The sequence below is a fragment of the Ursus maritimus genome, unplaced genomic scaffold, assembly GCF_017311325.1.
Source record: "Ursus maritimus isolate PB19 unplaced genomic scaffold, ASM1731132v1 scaffold_7, whole genome shotgun sequence".
Lineage (NCBI taxonomy): Eukaryota > Metazoa > Chordata > Mammalia > Carnivora > Ursidae > Ursus > Ursus maritimus.
This window is the reverse complement of record NW_024426885.1, coordinates 14,771,324-14,777,305: the sequence shown is the minus strand read 5'-3', so window position 1 is coordinate 14,777,305 and position 5,982 is coordinate 14,771,324. Positions and strand designations below refer to the sequence as shown.

General features: G+C 54.3%; 1 long non-coding RNA gene across 1 annotated transcript; it reads left to right on the top strand.

Annotated features, from left to right (window-relative positions):
* The first annotated feature begins 3,997 nt into the window (after positions 1 to 3,997).
* On the top strand, positions 3,998 to 4,875 carry LOC103657466. Its single transcript, XR_566868.2, has 3 exons — positions 3,998 to 4,216; positions 4,332 to 4,458; positions 4,649 to 4,875. It is a non-coding gene; the product is annotated as an uncharacterized LOC103657466 (long non-coding RNA).
* The last annotated feature ends 1,107 nt before the right edge of the window (positions 4,876 to 5,982 follow it).

Sequence of the window (5,982 nt, the reverse complement as noted above, 5' to 3'; positions counted from 1 at the left end):
ATCTGAGGTTTGGCTGGTCTAATGCCAGGGCCGCTCACCCCAGGGGTCATGACTGAGGTGTGGGGTAGATGGGAGAGCCGATGAGGCCAGAATCAGATGCCTGTGAATTCCAATGTTTGCTGTTGTCCAAGGCTGGCTTCCCATAGCACCCCCTCTGCTCAGAAATGTCCCAGTCTGGATGATAAATCTCATGGTCACCCCGAGGACAGACAGAGAGAGTGTGAGGGGCTTCTTGTTAAAGAACAAGCCATTCTTCCTGCAAGTGCTGGGGCCTGTAGGGTTTATAAGGAAGGCTCTGACTGTAGCTGAAAGTGTGGCAAAGGTTATCCTGATGGCGTGGGGGAGGGGTCGGAGAAGGAAAGAATGGAGGACCCATCAGATCAGGAGCCCAGCACTGGGGTCAGGGATGCGAGCCTGAGCCCAGGCAATGGTGCAACAATGACAGGAAGGGGCAAACTGTCCACTGGAGGTGCCAGGAACTTAAACTCTTGCAACTCTGGGGCTTTTCAGTGAAAGAGGTAGGTGGGCGGGCCACCCCTAAGGCACAGAGGGATCACGAGGATGGGGAAGACTGGATTTCCAAACTCGTGAACTTGGGTGCCGCCGAGGGGCTTCCTACAGAGGGAAGGAAATGTGGGACAGCTGATAGGAAGGGAGGAGGACTCGGAAGGTAGATTCGGGAGTGGGCTAAGGAGAGACTGACATTCGAAACGAAGGAATGCTTGCAACAAGGACGCGGGGTAGGGGAGTGGGAACAGAAGCTGGGGCAGGTCTCCGAGGGGACAAGAGCAGCAGGGAGCACAAGGAGACACAGAGCTGATGGAGGGAGGTCTGCGGGCCCACGGCTGGGTGCCCCTGGAAGAGAGTGGTGGACAGCAGGTGCAGGTAGGGACCTGGAAACCATGGGTTGCTGCTTCCTTTGCGGTTCTAAAAGGACTGAGGCTGGAGACGCTGGAGCCTGGGACCCACAGGCTGGGTCCCTGGGGCCTGCGGGCTCACAGGCCTCTCCACCCCCCTCTGCCCCATGGTACTGGTGACCTCCCCCCAACTCCTTCTCACAATTCCTCACAAGCCACAGAGAACCAAGCAGCACATCCTGTCTCTGCCACCCCGGATGTCCCCAATCCAGCCATCCTCAGGCCCTCCGCTGCCACCCGCCAGCACCTCGCTGGCCCTGCTGCACTCCTGGGGGCTGCCCTCCTGTCTCCACACCATGCCTGGGGTGGACCTTTGCACGCGATCATGTCACTCTGGCTCAAAGCCGTCTGATGCTCCCCAGACAACTTGACATCTAAAGTGCCTGCTGAGCTTAAGGTCACAGCTCTGATGTCCCCCTCCCCCGCCCTCGCCACTCTGTAGCCAACTGTTCCTGAAACCCTCCCTGCTGCTGGGGCCTCGGGTCTCTCCCTGTGTCCCCCTGCCTAGAGCCATCTCCCCCAGAGAAGCACCTGCCCCACTTCGCCCATTCGGTCTCTGCTCACGTGTCACCCCCCGCCCCCGCCTTCCCTGACCACCCATCTAAAGTGCACCCCCCACATCTCCCTCTTTCTCTCCCCTAATCCTGATTTGTTTTTCTTCATAGCAGTGATAACTTCCCATTATATTTTGTCTATTTTTCTGATGTAATCTATACACAGTGAGACCCGCTGCTTTAAATGTATGGTTCTCTTGAGTGTTGCCAAAAGCAGGCAGTCCTACAGTCACAGTCAAGATACAGGAGAGTTCCATCACGCCCCCAAATTCGCTCATGCCCCCTTGGAGTCAACCCCTCCCCACCTCTTCCCTAGCACCCACCGATCTATTTTCTATCCTCATAGATTTGCCTTTTCCATACACGGAACCATCTAGCATGTGGCTTCTTTCGCTTGGCATACTGTGTGTGGGATCCATTCATGGTGTTAGGTATCATAGTTCCATCCTTTGGATCTCTGCCTAACAGTCTATTGTGTGGCTAGGCTGCGGTTCATTTATCCATTCCTGATGGAGACCCTTGGATAGTTTTTAGTTTGGGGTGAATGTGATTGATTCCAGCTGCTATAAGCGCTTGTGATCAAGTTTTTGTGTACACGTCAGTTCTCATCTGGGGCTAAAAACTGAGAGCCGGGTTGCCGAGTCAGATGGTATGTGTATGTTTAACTTCATAAGAATCCGGCAAACCCTTTTCCAGAGAGGACGTGCCATTTCACATTTCCACCCACAACGCACAGGGGCGTGGTGGTTGGTGAGATGGAATCTACAAACAGCGCCGGAGGCAGCTGACAAAGAGCTCCCGGCCACCGCCCCTGCAGCCGCCTGCCCCACGCACTCTGACCTGGTCAGTGAGTGCACGCCCCTCTAATTTCTGCCCCCCTCTTCTAACTCAGGACCCGCTAAGAAAGCCACATATGCTCCCCTAACCAATCACACGGGATGCCGCCTCCAGCTCCTCCGGGCCAGCAGGCTCCAGGCAGGGCCCACGGAAGCCTTCTGCCTCGTCCACCGTAAAGCTGTCGCACTCTGTCTGCCTCGAGTCTCTGCCAAACCAGCGACATGGCTGGCTCCCTGCTGCAGCGAGCTCCGAATAAACAGCCTTCATTGGTGGCCTTTGTGTTCGTTTCCAAGTGTGTATATTCACTGTGCTCCATCAGGGCAGGGTCTCTATGTCCCTCGGGAGCCCCCGGACCTGGGCTGATGCTCATAGATGCCCCCAAAATGCTCATTGGCCAACTACAGGACACTGCAGCCTCAGTGTGAGCCCTTGGCCCATTTCCTTCCAGTGGGGCAGAATCTACACCCCAGGGAGTTGCCGGGCTGTGGGGTCTGGGGACCTGGCTTGTTCCCTGGTCTCTGCTGCAGGAGGAGGACCGATCTGACTTCCTCTCCAGACCCACCTGCCTCCTGGTTCCCTGCGCCCCTGCCCCCGCTGAGCAACTTCTGTCTCCTACAGGGAGAGGGTCATGGGATTGGGGACCTGCTCAGAGGGGTGCAGGGTGAAAGCTTTGCGGTTCTTTTCAGGATCTTGTTTGTTGTGGAAGAACATAGAGCCCAGGGGAAAAAAAAGCCTACAGGAGGAGACTCTTTCTGAGGCAGCCAGAATCTTCTCTACTTTTAGAAACTGCCTCATAAGTAGGGAGGCCTGTTAGACGAAATATCATGCTGTTCCAGATGGTGCCAATTTTGGAAGCCCCTCAGGCTATGCCTTCTCCCAGGGAAAAGGGATTTAGAAACCCTGGGTCTGAGCGGCTCTGAGTGCACATCAGCTCAAGGGCTTTCGAAAGGCCCTTCTGGAAGTCAAGTTTCAGAAATTGGACCTGTAGCAGCAAAAAAGCCAATGACCTGGACTTGGATGAAGTGGGGGTTCAGCGGTGGTCTCCCCAAATCCCGAGGCCCAGGAAACCCGATGGGGGGCCCCAGGGCCCTAGAGGTGCCCACGCTAAATCAAACAATAAAAACAAACAACAGAAAACAACTTTGCATGCCTGCGTCTCCCTCTGTGAGGGATTTTTATTTTGTCACTGTGCTGTCAGGTTTATTTTCTTAAAAAAATGGCTGATTGTGGCTTCATCAGCAGTTGTTAAGAACCCCTCCATTTCACCCCATCTGAGTATTTAAAGATGTGCAAACAAAGATTTGAAGATACTACTTAACAGGACTCTGATCCTTTTGTAATACAATCCATTTCGCCCTCTCTGGTCAAAAGCCAGCCGATCGGTGGTGCTGCGTAGGTAAGAATGAGTTAAGCAGGTGCCACAGGGAGAGAGGGAGAGTCGACCGCCGCCCTGAGGCTTGTCCAAGGTAACTCAGCTCCCTGAGGCTTGTCCAAGGTAACTCAGCTCGGAAAGGTCTGAGCAGCGAGCAGACGCAGGATGTCCGTGGAGCAGGCTTTGGATTTGGGCTCTCACTTCCCAGCGGTGGGTGACGCAGCAAATCTTCACATTTCCCCGGTCACAACCACAGGGCCACTCACAGGGTGTGGGCTCCATTGGGCAGCACTGGACGGTTACTCCACACACACAAAGTCAGGTTGAAATTGCAAAAGAATTGGACAGAATCACAATGTTTGTAGCATCTACATCTATTGCTTAAGACTTCTGGCTGTGCTTTGGTGGAAAGAGTTTTGTATACAGCTTGTTTCATTTCTTCTTGGTTAATTTGCTATGTCATTAAACTTCGTTATTTGGCAGCTCTAAATGTAGGACATATTCCAAGTTTCTTTCCGGAGGAGAAATAAAGACAGGTAAGTTATTGACAATGAAGGAAGGAAGGAATGAACAAACGAATGAATCGACGGACACTGCCATGCACAGGTGTTAGGCCAGGGGCCTTCCCATTTTCTCTTTTTGTCTGCCCAGCAAAGACTTCTCGGGAAGCATCCTCACAGACCAGGAAACAGGGGCTCGTTCAGGACCACCGAGGGGCTAGGACGGAGCCCGCCCCCCCACTGAGAGGGCATCCGGGGCCAGTGAGCTCCTGGACAAGGTAGGACTAGAGAGCTCATCACTACGGGCAGTGAGAGCTGTTCTCCCCTCCTTCCGCCCTCGGGGGAGGGAGCCCTTGCCCAGCGAGCTGCCGAGCCCCAGACGGAGCCCTGCAGGACGGAGGGGAGAGGCGCCTGCAGAGGAAGGGCTCCTGAGCTATCTTTCCCTCCGTCTCTGGTTTTCCCCTGGAGCTTCGCAGATGATATTCTGAGCCCTGACATCTTCCATCTCCTGCATCGGTAATGACCAGCCTCCCGGGCCTCCGCGGCTTCTCCACCACGTTTCCCTGACCCAGCACTTTTTCCTCGGTGCATTATTTTCCCCTAGATTTTCAAATTCCCCATGGGCAACCATCAGACAGCAAGCTCCCCACACTTGGCAAGTTTTTTGAGTTTTAATAAAAAATCATGTTTATTCCTGTAAAGACTTTTTTTTCTTTCCCCATGAATTCTCCTAACAAATGCAGTTTTTACTCGACTCTGGGTTTTTCTTGAGTTTGCTTTCTCTGTTGCCAGGTTCTTTCCGCTCTCGTGGGCCTGGAGTCCGCTCTGTGGCTCTGGCTCTGACAGCCCCTGAGCTGGGGGAAGACTTGCATTATCCCCCTTCTGGTTTTCAGTCTTCGTGCGCCCAGAGGGATTTAAAACAACTGCGTAAATGGGAAGAGAAAGAAGAAATGCTCCTTCTGCTTGTATCATCGTTGCCTGGGGCCCAGCTATTCTCATTGCAAGGCATTTGAACGTCAACCGGAGTTTATACGACAAAGCGAGGGCACCCTGGGTTGCATTCGTAGCTGTGGTTGCACAGGCCATCTGCAGCGTCTAGAGCCCCCAGTTCTGTCCCAGGGTTCCCTTGACAAGGGTCCGCCCCCACTGTTGCTACCAAGTGCAGTGGAGATGAGGTTCGCAGAGGAGCAGTGGCCCCTGCCACCCAGCCCTTCCCCTGCCCCAGCCACGGCAAATCGCTGGAGGCGGGGTCTTCCTTCTCTCAATTAAGGGACAATTAAGAGGCAGCAGGCAGGGGAAAGGACCCTGGAATGCCCACCGGGGGCTGAGAATTCACTAGGTGCGGGGCCTGTGGCGCAGGCGGGAGCTGTGGATGCCACTTCCAGAATGGCCCATAATCCCATTGTCGTCACAGCTAGCTGGAGGAAGAGATAGGAATCAGAGACCCTGGAGCAGGAGCTACTGGCTCAGACTGGGTTAGGAGCCCAGGCAGCACTGGAGTCACCCCTCAGCTGAAATTCCAGTTCTGATCGCACTACTCTGTGACCATAGGAATGTTTCTTAACCTCTCTGAGCCTCAGTTTCCCCCTTTGTACAAAGGAGACGGTGCCTACGGCTCAGGTCTGTCCTAAGGAATATGCGAAATAACGCGTGCTGCTGGTTAGTGCAGAGGCAGGTAAACGGTAGCTCCCTGCGTGTGCAGCCTGCTCCTACTTTTTATCCCTGTTACTCGTTTCCAGGCAGGCTGGGCGTAAGTTACTGGGCGAGAGCAGAGACAACGACCAAGAGCCCCGACTCCGGGC